Source organism: Dromaius novaehollandiae, chromosome 2, assembly GCF_036370855.1.
Source record: "Dromaius novaehollandiae isolate bDroNov1 chromosome 2, bDroNov1.hap1, whole genome shotgun sequence".
Classification (NCBI taxonomy): domain Eukaryota; kingdom Metazoa; phylum Chordata; class Aves; order Casuariiformes; family Dromaiidae; genus Dromaius; species Dromaius novaehollandiae.
In genome coordinates, this window is record NC_088099.1 from 169,838,516 (window position 1) to 169,857,095 (window position 18,580).

An 18,580-nucleotide genomic window follows, 5' to 3' on the forward strand; every position below is an offset into this window, starting at 1 on the left:
TTGCGAACAGTAACAATAACACTGAAGCGGAATAAAAATAAGGTTTCGTGGAAGATGGCGTTAGGAAGGTATTAGGCGACGTGCCCGCCTGCCTAATAACCTAGCCCTAATTGCTGTGTGTAACGTTTCCAGACCGTTTACCCTGCAACGTATGGTGCAAAGTGCCGTATTAAGACCTTTCCCTTAAGGAAAAGAAGAAGAAAAAAAGAAAAAAAAGGGGGAAAAAGAAAACAGGGTAAAGAGAAAAAGATCATGCATAAACCTAAGCGTTTCACTGGAAGTAAAACGCGAGTTTATCGCTTCCTTACAGAGATGGAACCGAGGACAGCAAATGCTGACGAGGAGAAGAGACGGACGAGCGTTTGCTTGCGGTTAATACCGAAGGGACGGGATGAAACAAGGAAGCCAGAATGCAGCGGCCCCTCGATATCACCAGGAACTGCTACAGGAGGAGGCGTTCTGGCACGGGTAACTAGGGTAAGTATGGCTAATGACCGTTAGCAGTTATTTCGGCCTCCCCGAGGCAGCGCTGAGGACTGAGTAACCCGTTCCTGCCCTGTGGCTGCTGTTCCCTGTATCTGCCTTAGCTTTGCTTTGGCTGTTTCTCTTTTGTTTTGTTATCGTACACGCAGCTACGGAAAGGAATAGATGTCATACTTACTTTTTTAGATTAATTGCCACGGCTGAAGTTGAAGAGACCAAGAAACGTAAGCCGCGAAGGGGCACATCTTGAAGAGAGGGGGCTAGACCTAGCGATCCAGTTGTTCGTTTTGGTCGTCGCCTGTGAGGCCAGCATGCAAGAGTAAGAGGAAGCTAGGAGCAGTCTCAAAAAGGTAATAGGTCTGAAAGGGAGACAGGCAAATCGAGGGCTGTCGTTCCTCCACGTAGTTAAAGACCGAGAGAGTTGTCGGTTAAGCGCATGCATACGAGGGTTTGCGAACAGTAACAATAACACTGAAGCGGAATAAAAATAAGGTTTCGTGGAAGATGGCGTTAGGAAGGTATTAGGCGACGTGCCCGCCTGCCTAATAACCTAGCCCTAATTGCTGTGTGTAACGTTTCCAGACCGTTTACCCTGCAACGTATGGTGCAAAGTGCCGTATTAAGACCTTTCCCTTAAGGAAAAGAAGAAGAAAAAAAGAAAAAAAAGGGGGAAAAAGAAAACAGGGTAAAGAGAAAAAGATCATGCATAAACCTAAGCGTTTCACTGGAAGTAAAACGCGAGTTTATTGCTTCCTTACAGAGATGGAACCAAGGACAGCAAATGCTGACGAGGAGAAGAGACGGACGAGCGTTTGCTTGCGGTTAATACCGAAGGGACGGGATGAAACAAGGAAGCCAGAATGCAGCGGCCCCTCGATATCACCAGGAACTGCTACAGGAGGAGGCGTTCTGGCACGGGTAACTAGGGTAAGTATGGCTAATGACCGTTAGCAGTTATTTCGGCCTCCCCGAGGCAGCGCTGAGGACTAAGTAACCTGAGGGGCTCTGGCCTGGGTTGGGGCAGAAGTGCAGGCAGGCGGGATCAGGCATTTTCCTCTCAGCTCTCCGAGCTGAATCCTAGCCCTGAAGGAAAAAGCACTGGGGGGAGGCTACTCGGACACCTGCCATGTCGAGGGCAGGGGCAGGAGCTGACCCTTCCCCGACGGACGGACGTACGGACAGACGCTGGTGCGGCGGTGACTCTTTGGATATCGTAGGTAAGGGGAGGCACGCTGGTGCCGAGCTCCAGGGCGGTTTGCCTGAACACGATGCCTGAGGCAGGAGGTTATGCATTGTGTCCGGGGCTGGGAGCTGGTCCCCGAGTCCCATGTACTTGGGAGTGCCTGCACTTGCCAGGGAGCCCGGTGCTGTTCCCAGAGCTGCGGGGAATTTCCCTTGCGTTGCCTGGACCCTCGGGGCTCTTGGGGGTGTTTCCCCTCATCGCGAGGGCTGCCAGAGCCCCTCCAGGGCTGCGTGAGGTCCCCGAACCGCTCCCGGATTTGCTTTTGGCACTCCGCAGTGTCGCTCGTGTGCCTGGGGCAGCCTGCAGGCGCCATCCTGTCAGCCGCGTTGAGCCCTGCGGCGTGCCTGGTGACCCCTCTGGTGTGCGCCAAGGCCCTTCCTCTGTATTTTGGTCTGCCCCAGAGCCCTGCACTTGCCCTCTGATGCCCTCAGGACCCCTCAGTTCACATTCTGGGTTGCCCCCGAGCCCTCTGCGTGCCTTTCGGTGCGCCCCGTGGCCCCGTGTGTGTTTTGCGGCACGCCGCAGAGGTCTCTGTTTAGCTTTTTCTCCTGTCCTGGAGTTTTCTGGGTGCTTCTGGGTGTGCCCCAGGGCCCTCCTTTTGGTGCCCCCCGAGTCACTCTGTTTGCTCTATCGTTGTTCTTTTTTTTTTTTTTTTTTTTTTTTCTTGACTTGTGTTGCACCCAGAGCTCTCGATTTGTTCTCTTGTGCTCCGCATACTCCCCTTTCCGCACTCTACACCCCAGGCAGGGCTCTCCCTTCAGCTCTCAGCAAGCTGCTGTCAGGAGAGTGGGGGTGCCTCTGCTGCCCTGGCAGCCCCAGCTGTCCCTGAAGGGGCTGATGGCCAGGCCCCCTGCCCAGTTCCTGCAGGCCCACAGCTGCGGGCCCTGGGGCTGGGATGAATGCCAGGGGGAGCTGGGTGGCAGGACAGGCCCCAGGTGGGGCTGATGGCAAGGGCAGGCCCACATTTGGGGGCTGGGGCCGCAGTTGGGGGGAGCTGGCGCTGGGGCAGGAGCTGGGCAGCGGAGCTGCCACGGAGCACGGCCCTTCGGGACCAGCCCGGCGGCCGCCCCGCGGAGGAGGTGAGCGGGGCCGGGGGAGGCGCGCTGCAGGTTGCGGGTCCCGCATGTGCCGGGGGTCCCGGCGGCTGGGAGCGTCCCGGGGCCACGGAGGCGGGGGGAGGAAGGGGGGTGCACCGGGGCTGTGGTGCGGTTTACTGCGCGGTCGGAGGAGCGCGGGGGGGGGGTCTCCTGTGTCAGCTCGGGAGCGTGTCGGGGAGCGGGGGGAGGAGGGTCGTGGAGGGGCGGGGGCAGTGTCGGAGCTGAGGCGGGGCCGGTCGCGGGGGTGTCGGGGGAGCCCCGGGCCGGTGGTGGGGCCGGCGGGGCCGCGCTCGGGGCTCTGCGGCCGTTTCCGGGGGGACAGGGGGGAAGGGGAAGGGGGGCGGGACGGAAAGGAACGGAATGTGCCGAGGGTCAAAGGTGCCCCAGCGCTGCGGGTGGGGGGCGGGAGTTGGGGTGCGGGACTGCGGGGAGCCGTAGCTTTCGGCGCGGCATGCCGGGAGCAGTAGTCTTCCGGCACTGGGCTTCCGGTGGGGCCTGTTTGTTCTGAGCGCGGCATGCTGGGAGCGGTAGTCTTCCGGCACTGGGCTTCCGGGCGGCCATGTTGCTTGGCATGGCATGCCGGGAGCGGTAGTCTTCCGGCACTGGGCTTCCGGGCCGCCCTTTTCGCGTGCACGGTATGCTGGGAGGTGTAGTCTTCTCAGGCGGGGCTACTGGGTGACCATGCTGCGCCTCTCGAGGTGGCCCCGCGGGGGGGGGGCGGCGGCGGCGGCAGGTCCCTGCCAGCGGGGTTCCCAGCGGGTGGCCGCGTGGCAGGCCAGGAGCTGTAGTGCCCGCTGGGTCTGTTCCTTACTGGACATGTGTCACTCATGCCTGAGTCCCCACAGGTCACGGGGGACAGTGGAATGCCCCTGTTTTTCCCCGGTACAGGGCAGGAAGTGTTTTCCATCTCCGATGGTGTTGCAAGACAACCTTGGAAGCTCAGAAAGAGTGTTCCTGCTGTTTGAACTAGGCAGATGAGGAGAACACCCCCCCCCCCCATTTCCTGGGAGGAAATAATTCTTTAATCAAGGCCATGCTAGAAGTGCTAAAGCCTTAAAGAAATAGTAAATCAAAATGTTTTGTTTTCTATGTAGACGTTGCCGATTTAGCAAAGGAATTCGAGGTATCCCCGAACTGAACTGTCCTCATTATAATACAAGAAAATCACGCCCATAGGTCAGAAAGACCTGTGCCCGGGTGAAGACCCCTCCCCTGAGCATGCGTAGTTTTAAAATGGTGTGTAAGCAATATTAGAATTGTATGTAAATCACTAACCAACCGGTGTAAGAAGGAAAGTTGCAAACCTTGCAACTTGTATAAATGCTACTTGGAAAGCCGGGGCCGGGGGGGGGGGGGGGGAAGTTGCGCTTGATTTGTGGGGAAAACACCGAGCAGCCAGGCTTGCACAACTCTGAAATAAATAAGCAAATGTCTCTCCTGAGCGTGTCATTATTGGCTTAGTGCACAGCGGGCAACGAATCCGCTTTTCGGACAGCAGCGTGACCAGGCAGGGTTGTCCCCGGGGGCTGGGGCTGTCCCTCTTGGAAATGGGGAGGGCGGGAAGAGTAGGAGGGGTGCTGCGGGCTCCTGGGGGTCGTAGCTTTGCTCAGGATTGGGGCCGGTTAGGCAGCTGCTGGGAGGAGTGGCGGTGCTGGGAGGGCACGGTGCGGAGCTGTCCTGCTGTGCAGCGCAAGGGAAAGTCGACCAGCACCGTTGCTGTCCGAGGACCCTGGAACAGCCACCCCACGGACACCGTGTCACTGCCTCGCAAGGCCACCGCATGCAGGTACGTTTGACTACATCCGGCAGAAGAAATGTAAGCCGAAGGATCAGGGCAAATAGCTGCTTGTCTAGGTTTGTTACCTAGCGACGCACTGGCAAAGCTTTTTATGAACACCCGTACTCGATCGAGTGCGTATTCATTCTGTGAATATTAATTACTGCCAGACCGCGTACGTCACTGATGCTTTAAAGCAAGTCCGTGGCGCTGGGGTAGCACGTGTAGTGGAGGCTAAATGCAATAATACCTCGTTTTGATGTTGTTCTCTTATACGAAAGCACTTGGAGCAGATTAAGACATTTCTCGTCCTATTTTGTTTATTGAGTGGACCCTGATACTGGGGAGAAGCTGCCGTGAAGCAGACCTAGTAGTCAGCTTCCTTAGAGAAGGCGTCTTGTCCTGTATTTGAGGGCTTCCGGTACGTTTTGACAGACAGTAGTGAGTGACGGGTTTCCTTTGGACCCCCCAGGGAGCAGAAAGTTCTGCCGGGAAGGCAAAATGTTTCTTGCGGCTGGGTTGGAAGAAGCTGGCTGCTGATGCAAGGCAGTGACAATTCTGGGGAGTCGCGGGAAGTTCTGAAAAGACGGTCGTTCCCTTTGCTAGAAGGCTATGCACTTCGGTTCCTAATAGCTGTAGTAATGAAGCCAGGTAAGCGTTCGGGAGGAGCCCAAGCCACTTTTGCCTAGCGAGTATTTGCAAGGGGGGCAGGAAAGCGCTGCGCCCTGCTCCTTGCTGCCCTCGCGTGTCTGAAAGGCGGCACTGCACGCGGGAGGGGGGCGCGCATGCGCATTGCGTTCCGGCGCGCTCACGGCTGCCCTCGCGTGTCGACAAGGCAGCACTGCAGCCGCCGGCGGCCACCGCTGCGTACGGAGACCGTTGCGGGCAGCCGGCGCACACGCGCGCGCTGCCGGTCGCCGCGTTGGCCGCTACTCTGCGCTCTCTCGGGGACGGGTAAGCGCAGGGGCCGCGCTCGTGCCCCCTGCCCGGTGCTCACGGACCGGGAGCGCTTTTCCCGAGAGGGCTTTTCCTTCTCGGTGCTTCCTGGGGGCGCGGGGACGGGCAGTGCCGTCTCGGAGCTGCTCCGCGGCGCTCTCTCCCCGGGGCAGCCCCAGCGCCTGCTCGCTGATGCCCGCCGCTCTCTCGGGCGCGGGCAGAGCAGCCTCGGGGCGCTCGCTGCTCGGCCTGAGCGCCGGGGTGGCGCGGCGGGCTGCGGTTGGCGCGCGGGAGCCGGCCGGCTGCAGCGCGGCGCTGCGACCACGCGAGGGTGGGGCCATTGCGGGTCTGGGCTGCCTCGCGCTGCGCTCCCCCCGCCCCTCGCGCTGCGCTCCCCCCGCCCCTCGCGCTGCGCTCCCCCCGCCCCTCGCGCTGCGCTCCCCCCGCCCCTCTCGCGCGGTCCTTGGCCGGCGCACGCGCGGTGCGGCGGCGCGAGCCCTGGGCGGCCGGCGCACGCGCGGTGCGGCGGCGCGAGCCCTGGGCGGCCGGCGCACGCGCGGTGCGGCGGCGCGAGCCCTGGGCGGCCGGCGCACGCGCGGTGCGGCGGCGGGCAAGATGGCGGCGAGCAGGGCGGGTGTTTTGGCTGGACGGCGGCGGGCGACGCAGAGGCGGGCTGGAGTCGAGCATGTGGGGGCCGCGGTGAGGCGAGGTGAGGCGAGCGTGCGCCTTCGGGTGGCCGCGGGTGTCGGGCTGTGTCCTGCCAGCCGGGGCCGTCGCTGCGTGGAGGCGGCGGGGCGGGGTGGGGGGGGAGTCGGGCCCGGCGCCGCGCCGCGCCGCGCCGGGTCTGCGCGGCGCCGGGTCTGCCGGAGCGCGGCTCTGACTCTCCCTTTTGCGTGTGTCGCCTGTAGGGCCCCGGTTCCTCCCCAGCGCGGGCCGGGGCGTGCGCTCGCCCCTGCGGACGCAGCCTGGAGGAGTGTGTGGGGGGTGTCTGCGCGGGGGTCTGGATGTCTCTAGCAGCGGCACGGCAGCCTGATGCCTCCTCTCCTCTGGGACGCGGGGTCCTTGGGGAGTTCCCTGCTGCCTCCTCTGGCGTTCTCTGCGAGCTCATAGATCCCTCCACCTCCTCTCCCCCCCCCCCCCCCCCCGCCCCGCTCCCCTGTCTGGTGGGGTGGGAGACCGGTGGCTGCTCCCGCCGAGCTGAGAGGCACGTAGGGCACCCCTGTGTGCTCACTACGCATCTGGGATGGCACCCCTGCCCTGAGGGCCCCGCAGAGTCCCACCCTTCCTGCAACCAGCCCCCCCAGAGCCATTAAACCACCCACAAATCCTGCCCCAACACCCCCACAGGCCCCAAAACGCCTCCGAGCCCTGCCGCAATGTTGTCACTGACTCCAGACCTTCCCCTGCACTCTGTGCAAGGCCCCAAACATTCCTCAAACTGCTGCCAGACCCAGTGCCCGCAGCAGTGAGGCGTTCTAACAAAGATGGGGTGCGATCTGCGTCTCCGCCTCGACTCAGTCCCGCTTTAGAGAAACAGGAACTTAGAGCACTTCCTGGTGAAGAGTGTTGACGGGTGAATGTGCGGATGACAAAGAGACTTTTCTCTCTTTTCTTCTGAGCCGCCTCTCAGAAGCCTCTGTGTGTGCACGATGTGGCTGATCTGGGATAATCGTGCTGTGCGCAGTGCTTAAGGAGAACATTGCCCTAAAATGGAGGGCTAAGGAATAGCCTAAAAAACCTAAAAGGCTCGGGAAGAGCCAAAGAGAACACCGATGGGCTCTGAGAAGCCCCAGTGATGCTAGCGAAAACAGCGTGGCTTTTAGGCACCTCCTCAGAGCAGCAGCAATGTCTCGCTCCAGCCTATGGGGCAATGGGGACTCTTAATTACCGCCTTGAATTACCACAAGTGTTGCAAAAGCAGAAGGGACTAGGGAGCATGCAGAGCAGGTTATGGACTATATGTCAAGTTTAAACAAGCAACAAGCCCCTCTGCAAACAGAAACAGGTTTAGCCCTAAGTAATAGACGAAGGTAGCTGTGAGTAACGTGAAGCGAAGCGGTGACGTCAGTCACCCCGAAAGCCTCGGAGAAGCGCTCTGAAAATCTGGTACCCTCGCGGCCTCGGCAGTCTTTTTGGTTTGTTTGGCAGGGTAGCCCACCGAAGGGGGACATCTCGAAGAGAAGCAGCAAGACCTGGGGATCCGGTGGTTCATTTTGGTCGTCGCCTGTGAGGCCAGCATGCAAGAGTAAGAGGAAGCTAGGAGCAGTCTCAAAAAGGTAATAGGTCTGAAAGGGAGACAGGCAAATCGAGGGCTGTCGTTCCTCCACGTAGTTAAAGACCGAGAGAGTTGTCGGTTAAGCGCATGCATACGAGGGTTTGCGAACAGTAACAATAACACTGAAGCGGAATAAAAATAAGGTTTCGTGGAAGATGGCGTTAGGAAGGTATTAGGCGACGTGCCCGCCTGCCTAATAACCTAGCCCTAATTGCTGTGTGTAACGTTTCCAGACCGTTTACCCTGCAACGTATGGTGCAAAGTGCCGTATTAAGACCTTTCCCTTAAGGAAAAGAAGAAGAAAAAAAGAAAAAAAAGGGGGGAAAAGAAAACAGGGTAAAGAGAAAAAGATCATGCATAAACCTAAGCGTTTCACTGGAAGTAAAACGCGAGTTTATCGCTTCCTTACAGAGATGGAACCGAGGACAGCAAATGCTGACGAGGAGAAGAGACGGACGAGCGTTTGCTTGCGGTTAATACCGAAGGGACGGGATGAAACAAGGAAGCCAGAATGCAGCGGCCCCTCGATATCACCAGGAACTGCTACAGGAGGAGGCGTTCTGGCACGGGTAACTAGGGTAAGTATGGCTAATGACCGTTAGCAGTTATTTCGGCCTCCCCGAGGCAGCGCTGAGGACTGAGTAACCCGTTCCTGCCCTGTGGCTGCTGTTCCCTGTATCTGCCTTAGCTTTGCTTTGGCTGTTTCTCTTTTGTTTTGTTATCGTACGCGCAGCTACGGAAAGGAATAGATGTCATACTTACTTTTTTAGATTAATTGCCACGGCTGAAGTTGAAGAGACCAAGAAACGTAAGCCGCGAAGGGGCACATCTTGAAGAGAGGGGGCTAGACCTAGCGATCCAGTTGTTCGTTTTGGTCGTCGCCTGTGAGGCCAGCATGCAAGAGTAAGAGGAAGCTAGGAGCAGTCTCAAAAAGGTAATAGGTCTGAAAGGGAGACAGGCAAATCGAGGGCTGTCGTTCCTCCACGTAGTTAAAGACCGAGAGAGTTGTCGGTTAAGCGCATGCATACGAGGGTTTGCGAACAGTAACAATAACACTGAAGCGGAATAAAAATAAGGTTTCGTGGAAGATGGCGTTAGGAAGGTATTAGGCGACGTGCCCGCCTGCCTAATAACCTAGCCCTAATTGCTGTGTGTAACGTTTCCAGACCGTTTACCCTGCAACGTATGGTGCAAAGTGCCGTATTAAGACCTTTCCCTTAAGGAAAAGAAGAAGAAAAAAAGAAAAAAAAGGGGGAAAAAGAAAACAGGGTAAAGAGAAAAAGATCATGCATAAACCTAAGCGTTTCACTGGAAGTAAAACGCGAGTTTATTGCTTCCTTACAGAGATGGAACCAAGGACAGCAAATGCTGACGAGGAGAAGAGACGGACGAGCGTTTGCTTGCGGTTAATACCGAAGGGACGGGATGAAACAAGGAAGCCAGAATGCAGCGGCCCCTCGATATCACCAGGAACTGCTACAGGAGGAGGCGTTCTGGCACGGGTAACTAGGGTAAGTATGGCTAATGACCGTTAGCAGTTATTTCGGCCTCCCCGAGGCAGCGCTGAGGACTAAGTAACCTGAGGGGCTCTGGCCTGGGTTGGGGCAGAAGTGCAGGCAGGCGGGATCAGGCATTTTCCTCTCAGCTCTCCGAGCTGAATCCTAGCCCTGAAGGAAAAAGCACTGGGGGGAGGCTACTCGGACACCTGCCATGTCGAGGGCAGGGGCAGGAGCTGACCCTTCCCCGACGGACGGACGTACGGACAGACGCTGGTGCGGCGGTGACTCTTTGGATATCGTAGGTAAGGGGAGGCACGCTGGTGCCGAGCTCCAGGGCGGTTTGCCTGAACACGATGCCTGAGGCAGGAGGTTATGCATTGTGTCCGGGGCTGGGAGCTGGTCCCCGAGTCCCATGTACTTGGGAGTGCCTGCACTTGCCAGGGAGCCCGGTGCTGTTCCCAGAGCTGCGGGGAATTTCCCTTGCGTTGCCTGGACCCTCGGGGCTCTTGGGGGTGTTTCCCCTCATCGCGAGGGCTGCCAGAGCCCCTCCAGGGCTGCGTGAGGTCCCCGAACCGCTCCCGGATTTGCTTTTGGCACTCCGCAGTGTCGCTCGTGTGCCTGGGGCAGCCTGCAGGCGCCATCCTGTCAGCCGCGTTGAGCCCTGCGGCGTGCCTGGTGACCCCTCTGGTGTGCGCCAAGGCCCTTCCTCTGTATTTTGGTCTGCCCCAGAGCCCTGCACTTGCCCTCTGATGCCCTCAGGACCCCTCAGTTCACATTCTGGGTTGCCCCCGAGCCCTCTGCGTGCCTTTCGGTGCGCCCCGTGGCCCCGTGTGTGTTTTGCGGCACGCCGCAGAGGTCTCTGTTTAGCTTTTTCTCCTGTCCTGGAGTTTTCTGGGTGCTTCTGGGTGTGCCCCAGGGCCCTCCTTTTGGTGCCCCCCGAGTCACTCTGTTTGCTCTATCGTTGTTCTTTTTTGTTTTTTTTTTTTTTTTCTTGACTTGTGTTGCACCCAGAGCTCTCGATTTGTTCTCTTGTGCTCCGCATACTCCCCTTTCCGCACTCTACACCCCAGGCAGGGCTCTCCCTTCAGCTCTCAGCAAGCTGCTGTCAGGAGAGTGGGGGTGCCTCTGCTGCCCTGGCAGCCCCAGCTGTCCCTGAAGGGGCTGATGGCCAGGCCCCCTGCCCAGTTCCTGCAGGCCCACAGCTGCGGGCCCTGGGGCTGGGATGAATGCCAGGGGGAGCTGGGTGGCAGGACAGGCCCCAGGTGGGGCTGATGGCAAGGGCAGGCCCACATTTGGGGGCTGGGGCCGCAGTTGGGGGGAGCTGGCGCTGGGGCAGGAGCTGGGCAGCGGAGCTGCCACGGAGCACGGCCCTTCGGGCCCAGCCCGGCGGCCGCCCCGCGGAGGAGGTGAGCGGGGCCGGGGGAGGCGCGCTGCAGGTTGCGGGTCCCGCATGTGCCGGGGGTCCCGGCGGCTGGGAGCGTCCCGGGGCCACGGAGGCGGGGGGAGGAAGGGGGGTGCACCGGGGCTGTGGTGCGGTTTACTGCGCGGTCGGAGGAGCGCGGGGGGGGGGTCTCCTGTGTCAGCTCGGGAGCGTGTCGGGGAGCGGGGGGAGGAGGGTCGTGGAGGGGCGGGGGCAGTGTCGGAGCTGAGGCGGGGCCGGTCGCGGGGGTGTCGGGGGAGCCCCGGGCCGGTGGTGGGGCCGGCGGGGCCGCGCTCGGGGCTCTGCGGCCGTTTCCGGGGGGACAGGGGGGAAGGGGAAGGGGGGCGGGACGGAAAGGAACGGAATGTGCCGAGGGTCAAAGGTGCCCCAGCGCTGCGGGTGGGGGGCGGGAGTTGGGGTGCGGGACTGCGGGGAGCCGTAGCTTTCGGCGCGGCATGCCGGGAGCAGTAGTCTTCCGGCACTGGGCTTCCGGTGGGGCCTGTTTGTTCTGAGCGCGGCATGCTGGGAGCGGTAGTCTTCCGGCACTGGGCTTCCGGGCGGCCATGTTGCTTGGCATGGCATGCCGGGAGCGGTAGTCTTCCGGCACTGGGCTTCCGGGCCGCCCTTTTCGCGTGCACGGTATGCTGGGAGGTGTAGTCTTCTCAGGCGGGGCTACTGGGTGACCATGCTGCGCCTCTCGAGGTGGCCCCGCGGGGGGGGGGCGGCGGCGGCGGCAGGTCCCTGCCAGCGGGGTTCCCAGCAGGCGGCCGCGTGGCAGGCCAGGAGCTGTAGTGCCCGCTGGGTCTGTTCCTTACTGGACATGTGTCACTCACGCCTGAGTCCCCACAGGTCACGGGGGACAGTGGAATGCCCCTGTTTTTCCCCGGTACAGGGCAGGAAGTGTTTTCCATCTCCGATGGTGTTGCAAGACAACCTTGGAAGCTCAGAAAGAGTGTTCCTGCTGTTTGAACTAGGCAGATGAGGAGAACACCCCCCCCCCCCATTTCCTGGGAGGAAATAATTCTTTAATCAAGGCCATGCTAGAAGTGCTAAAGCCTTAAAGAAATAGTAAATCAAAATGTTTTGTTTTCTATGTAGACGTTGCCGATTTAGCAAAGGAATTCGAGGTATCCCCGAACTGAACTGTCCTCATTATAATACAAGAAAATCACGCCCATAGGTCAGAAAGACCTGTGCCCGGGTGAAGACCCCTCCCCTGAGCATGCGTAGTTTTAAAATGGTGTGTAAGCAATATTAGAATTGTATGTAAATCACTAACCAACCGGTGTAAGAAGGAAAGTTGCAAACCTTGCAACTTGTATAAATGCTACTTGGAAAGCCGGGGCCGGGGGGGGGGGGGGGGAAGTTGCGCTTGATTTGTGGGGAAAACACCGAGCAGCCAGGCTTGCACAACTCTGAAATAAATAAGCAAATGTCTCTCCTGAGCGTGTCATTATTGGCTTAGTGCACAGCGGGCAACGAATCCGCTTTTCGGACAGCAGCGTGACCAGGCAGGGTTGTCCCCGGGGGCTGGGGCTGTCCCTCTTGGAAATGGGGAGGGCGGGAAGAGTAGGAGGGGTGCTGCGGGCTCCTGGGGGTCGTAGCTTTGCTCAGGATTGGGGCCGGTTAGGCAGCTGCTGGGAGGAGTGGCGGTGCTGGGAGGGCACGGTGCGGAGCTGTCCTGCTGTGCAGCGCAAGGGAAAGTCGACCAGCACCGTTGCTGTCCGAGGACCCTGGAACAGCCCGAGAGACCCTGGAACAGCCACCCCACGGACACCGTGTCACTGCCTCGCAAGGCCACCGCATGCAGGTACGTTTGACTACATCCGGCAGAAGAAATGTAAGCCGAAGGATCAGGGCAAATAGCTGCTTGTCTAGGTTTGTTACCTAGCGACGCACTGGCAAAGCTTTTTATGAACACCCGTACTCGATCGAGTGCGTATTCATTCTGTGAATATTAATTACTGCCAGACCGCGTACGTCACTGATGCTTTAAAGCAAGTCCGTGGCGCTGGGGTAGCACGTGTAGTGGAGGCTAAATGCAATAATACCTCGTTTTGATGTTGTTCTCTTATACGAAAGCACTTGGAGCAGATTAAGACATTTCTCGTCCTATTTTGTTTATTGAGTGGACCCTGATACTGGGGAGAAGCTGCCGTGAAGCAGACCTAGTAGTCAGCTTCCTTAGAGAAGGCGTCTTGTCCTGTATTTGAGGGCTTCCGGTACGTTTTGACAGACAGTAGTGAGTGACGGGTTTCCTTTGGACCCCCCAGGGAGCAGAAAGTTCTGCCGGGAAGGCAAAATGTTTCTTGCGGCTGGGTTGGAAGAAGCTGGCTGCTGATGCAAGGCAGTGACAATTCTGGGGAGTCGCGGGAAGTTCTGAAAAGACGGTCGTTCCCTTTGCTAGAAGGCTATGCACTTCGGTTCCTAATAGCTGTAGTAATGAAGCCAGGTAAGCGTTCGGGAGGAGCCCAAGCCACTTTTGCCTAGCGAGTATTTGCAAGGGGGGCAGGAAAGCGCTGCGCCCTGCTCCTTGCTGCCCTCGCGTGTCTGAAAGGCGGCACTGCACGCGGGAGGGGGCGCGCTCACGGCTGCCCTCGCGTGTCGACAAGGCAGCACTGCAGCCGCCGGCGGCCACCGCTGCGTACGGAGACCGTTGCGGGCAGCCGGCGCACACGCGCGCGCTGCCGGTCGCCGCGTTGGCCGCTACTCTGCGCTCTCTCGGGGACGGGTAAGCGCAGGGGCCGCGCTCGTGCCCCCTGCCCGGTGCTCACGGACCGGGAGCGCTTTTCCCGAGAGGGCTTTTCCTTCTCGGTGCTTCCTGGGGGCGCGGGGACGGGCAGTGCCGTCTCGGAGCTGCTCCGCGGCGCTCTCTCCCCGGGGCAGCCCCAGCGCCTGCTCGCTGATGCCCGCCGCTCTCTCGGGCGCGGGCAGAGCAGCCTCGGGGCGCTCGCTGCTCGGCCTGAGCGCCGGGGTGGCGCGGCGGGCTGCGGTTGGCGCGCGGGAGCCGGCCGGCTGCAGCGCGGCGCTGCGACCACGCGAGGGTGGGGCCATTGCGGGTCTGGGCTGCCTCGCGCTGCGCTCCCCCCGCCCCTCGCGCTGCGCTCCCCCCGCCCCTCGCGCTGCGCTCCCCCCGCCCCTCGCGCTGCGCTCCCCCCGCCCCTCTCGCGCGGTCCTTGGCCGGCGCACGCGCGGTGCGGCGGCGCGAGCCCTGGGCGGCCGGCGCACGCGCGGTGCGGCGGCGCGAGCCCTGGGCGGCCGGCGCACGCGCGGTGCGGCGGCGCGAGCCCTGGGCGGCCGGCGCACGCGCGGTGCGGCGGCGGGCAAGATGGCGGCGAGCAGGGCGGGTGTTTTGGCTGGACGGCGGCGGGCGACGCAGAGGCGGGCTGGAGTCGAGCATGTGGGGGCCGCGGTGAGGCGAGGTGAGGCGAGCGTGCGCCTTCGGGTGGCCGCGGGTGTCGGGCTGTGTCCTGCCAGCCGGGGCCGTCGCTGCGTGGAGGCGGCGGGGCGGGGGGGGGGGGAGTCGGGCCCGGCGCCGCGCCGCGCCGCGCCGCGCCGGGTCTGCGCGGCGCCGGGTCTGCCGGAGCGCGGCTCTGACTCTCCCTTTTGCGTGTGTCGCCTGTAGGGCCCCGGTTCCTCCCCAGCGCGGGCCGGGGCGTGCGCTCGCCCCTGCGGACGCAGCCTGGAGGAGTGTGTGGGGGGTGTCTGCGCGGGGGTCTGGATGTCTCTAGCAGCGGCACGGCAGCCTGATGCCTCCTCTCCTCTGGGACGCGGGGTCCTTGGGGAGTTCCCTGCTGCCTCCTCTGGCGTTCTCTGCGAGCTCATAGATCCCTCCACCTCCTCTCCCCCCCCCCCCCCCCCGCCCCGCTCCCCTGTCTGGTGGGGTGGGAGACCGGTGGCTGCTCCCGCCGAGCTGAGAGGCACGTAGGGCACCCCTGTGTGCTCACTACGCATCTGGGATGGCACCCCTGCCCTGAGGGCCCCGCAGAGTCCCACCCTTCCTGCAACCAGCCCCCCCAGAGCCATTAAACCACCCACAAATCCTGCCCCAACACCCCCACAGGCCCCAAAACGCCTCCGAGCCCTGCCGCAATGTTGTCACTGACTCCAGACCTTCCCCTGCACTCTGTGCAAGGCCCCAAACATTCCTCAAACTGCTGCCAGACCCAGTGCCCGCAGCAGTGAGGCGTTCTAACAAAGATGGGGTGCGATCTGCGTCTCCGCCTCGACTCAGTCCCGCTTTAGAGAAACAGGAACTTAGAGCACTTCCTGGTGAAGAGTGTTGATGGGTGAATGTGCGGATGACAAAGAGACTTTTCTCTCTTTTCTTCTGAGCCGCCTCTCAGAAGCCTCTGTGTGTGCACGATGTGGCTGATCTGGGATAATCGTGCTGTGCGCAGTGCTTAAGGAGAACATTGCCCTAAAATGGAGGGCTAAGGAATAGCCTAAAAAACCTAAAAGGCTCGGGAAGAGCCAAAGAGAACACCGATGGGCTCTGAGAAGCCCCAGTGATGCTAGCGAAAACAGCGTGGCTTTTAGGCACCTCCTCAGAGCAGCAGCAATGTCTCGCTCCAGCCTATGGGGCAATGGGGACTCTTAATTACCGCCTTGAATTACCACAAGTGTTGCAAAAGCAGAAGGGACTAGGGAGCATGCAGAGCAGGTTATGGACTATATGTCAAGTTTAAACAAGCAACAAGCCCCTCTGCAAACAGAAACAGGTTTAGCCCTAAGTAATAGACGAAGGTAGCTGTGAGTAACGTGAAGCGAAGCGGTGACGTCAGTCACCCCGAAAGCCTCGGAGAAGCGCTCTGAAAATCTGGTACCCTCGCGGCCTCGGCAGTCTTTTTGGTTTGTTTGGCAGGGTAGCCCACCGAAGGGGGACATCTCGAAGAGAAGCAGCAAGACCTGGGGATCCGGTGGTTCATTTTGGTCGTCGCCTGTGAGGCCAGCATGCAAGAGTAAGAGGAAGCTAGGAGCAGTCTCAAAAAGGTAATAGGTCTGAAAGGGAGACAGGCAAATCGAGGGCTGTCGTTCCTCCACGTAGTTAAAGACCGAGAGAGTTGTCGGTTAAGCGCATGCATACGAGGGTTTGCGAACAGTAACAATAACACTGAAGCGGAATAAAAATAAGGTTTTGTGGAAGATGGCGTTAGGAAGGTATTAGGCGACGTGCCCGCCTGCCTAATAACCTAGCCCTAATTGCTGTGTGTAACGTTTCCAGACCGTTTACCCTGCAACGTATGGTGCAAAGTGCCGTATTAAGACCTTTCCCTTAAGGAAAAGAAGAAGAAAAAAAGAAAAAAAAGGGGGAAAAAGAAAACAGGGTAAAGAGAAAAAGATCATGCATAAACCTAAGCGTTTCACTGGAAGTAAAACGCGAGTTTATCGCTTCCTTACAGAGATGGAACCAAGGACAGCAAATGCTGACGAGGAGAAGAGACGGACGAGCGTTTGCTTGCGGTTAATACCGAAGGGACGGGATGAAACAAGGAAGCCAGAATGCAGCGGCCCCTCGATATCACCAGGAACTGCTACAGGAGGAGGCGTTCTGGCACGGGTAACTAGGGTAAGTATGGCTAATGACCGTTAGCAGTTATTTCGGCCTCCCCGAGGCAGCGCTGAGGACTGAGTAACCCGTTCCTGCCCTGTGGCTGCTGTTCCCTGTATCTGCCTTAGCTTTGCTTTGGCTGTTTCTCTTTTGTTTTGTTATCGTACGCGCAGCTACGGAAAGGAATAGATGTCATACTTACTTTTTTAGATTAATTGCCACGGCTGAAGTTGAAGAGACCAAGAAACGTAAGCCGCGAAGGGGCACATCTTGAAGAGAGGGGGCTAGACCTAGCGATCCAGTTGTTCGTTTTGGTCGTCGCCTGTGAGGCCAGCATGCAAGAGTAAGAGGAAGCTAGGAGCAGTCTCAAAAAGGTAATAGGTCTGAAAGGGAGACAGGCAAATCGAGGGCTGTCGTTCCTCCACGTAGTTAAAGACCGAGAGAGTTGTCGGTTAAGCGCATGCATACGAGGGTTTGCGAACAGTAACAATAACACTGAAGCGGAATAAAAATAAGGTTTTGTGGAAGATGGCGTTAGGAAGGTATTAGGCGACGTGCCCGCCTGCCTAATAACCTAGCCCTAATTGCTGTGTGTAACGTTTCCAGACCGTTTACCCTGCAACGTATGGTGCAAAGTGCCGTATTAAGACCTTTCCCTTAAGGAAAAGAAGAAGAAAAAAAGAAAAAAAAGGGGGAAAAAGAAAACAGGGTAAAGAGAAAAAGATCATGCATAAACCTAAGCGTTTCACTGGAAGTAAAACGCGAGTTTATTGCTTCCTTACAGAGATGGAACCAAGGACAGCAAATGCTGACGAGGAGAAGAGACGGACGAGCGTTTGCTTGCGGTTAATACCGAAGGGACGGGATGAAACAAGGAAGCCAGAATGCAGCGGCCCCTCGATATCACCAGGAACTGCTACAGGAGGAGGCGTTCTGGCACGGGTAACTAGGGTAAGTATGGCTAATGACCGTTAGCAGTTATTTCGGCCTCCCCGAGGCAGCGCTGAGGACTAAGTAACCTGAGGGGCTCTGGCCTGGGTTGGGGCAGAAGTGCAGGCAGGCGGGATCAGGCATTTTCCTCTCAGCTCTCCGAGCTGAATCCTAGCCCTGAAGGAAAAAGCACTGGGGGGAGGCTACTCGGACACCTGCCATGTCGAGGGCAGGGGCAGGAGCTGACCCTTCCCCGACGGACGGACGTACGGACAGACGCTGGTGCGGCGGTGACTCTTTGGATATCGTAGGTAAGGGGAGGCACGCTGGTGCCGAGCTCCAGGGCGGTTTGCCTGAACACGATGCCTGAGGCAGGAGGTTATGCATTGTGTCCGGGGCTGGGAGCTGGTCCCCGAGTCCCATGTACTTGGGAGTGCCTGCACTTGCCAGGGAGCCCGGTGCTGTTCCCAGAGCTGCGGGGAATTTCCCTTGCGTTGCCTGGACCCTCGGGGCTCTTGGGGGTGTTTCCCCTCATCGCGAGGGCTGCCAGAGCCCCTCCAGGGCTGCGTGAGGTCCCCGAACCGCTCCCGGATTTGCTTTTGGCACTCCGCAGTGTCGCTCGTGTGCCTGGGGCAGCCTGCAGGCGCCATCCTGTCAGCCGCGTTGAGCCCTGCGGCGTGCCTGGTGACCCCTCTGGTGTGCGCCAAGGCCCTTCCTCTGTATTTTGGTCTGCCCCAGAGCCCTGCACTTGCCCTCTGATGCCCTCAGGACCCCTCAGTTCACATTCTGGGTTGCCCCCGAGCCCTCTGCGTGCCTTTCGGTGCGCCCCGTGGCCCCGTGTGTGTTTTGCGGCACGCCGCAGAGGTCTCTGTTTAGCTTTTTCTCCTGTCCTGGAGTTTTCTGGGTGCTTCTGGGTGTGCCCCAGGGCCCTCCTTTTGGTGCCCCCCGAGTCACTCTGTTTGCTCTATCGTTGTTCTTTTTTTTTTTTTTTTTTTTTTTCTTGACTTGTGTTGCACCCAGAGCTCTCGATTTGTTCTCTTGTGCTCCGCATACTCCCCTTTCCGCACTCTACACCCCAGGCAGGGCTCTCCCTTCAGCTCTCAGCAAGCTGCTGTCAGGAGAGTGGGGGTGCCTCTGCTGCCCTGGCAGCCCCAGCTGTCCCTGAAGGGGCTGATGGCCAGGCCCCCTGCCCAGTTCCTGCAGGCCCACAGCTGCGGGCCCTGGGGCTGGGATGAATGCCAGGGGGAGCTGGGTGGCAGGACAGGCCCCAGGTGGGGCTGATGGCAAGGGCAGGCCCACATTTGGGGGCTGGGGCTGCAGTTGGGGGGAGCTGGCGCTGGGGCAGGAGCTGGGCAGCGGAGCTGCCACG

The 18,580-nt window shown here is 59.6% G+C and overlaps 3 long non-coding RNA genes across 3 annotated transcripts; all 3 read left to right on the forward strand.

Annotated features, from left to right (window-relative positions):
• The first annotated feature begins 328 nt into the window (after positions 1–328).
• Positions 329–2,517, forward strand: LOC135327657 (uncharacterized). Its single transcript, XR_010388086.1, has 3 exons — positions 329–477; positions 670–833; positions 1,244–2,517. It is a non-coding gene; the product is annotated as an uncharacterized LOC135327657 (long non-coding RNA).
• A 5,723-nt stretch (positions 2,518–8,240) lies between these two features.
• LOC135327658 (uncharacterized) lies at positions 8,241–10,428 on the forward strand. The gene is made up of 3 exons (XR_010388087.1): positions 8,241–8,389; positions 8,582–8,745; positions 9,156–10,428. It is a non-coding gene; the product is annotated as an uncharacterized LOC135327658 (long non-coding RNA).
• A 5,666-nt stretch (positions 10,429–16,094) lies between these two features.
• Positions 16,095–18,338, forward strand: LOC135327659 (uncharacterized). Its single transcript, XR_010388088.1, has 3 exons — positions 16,095–16,299; positions 16,492–16,655; positions 17,066–18,338. It is a non-coding gene; the product is annotated as an uncharacterized LOC135327659 (long non-coding RNA).
• Positions 18,339–18,580: the final 242 nt, after the last annotated feature.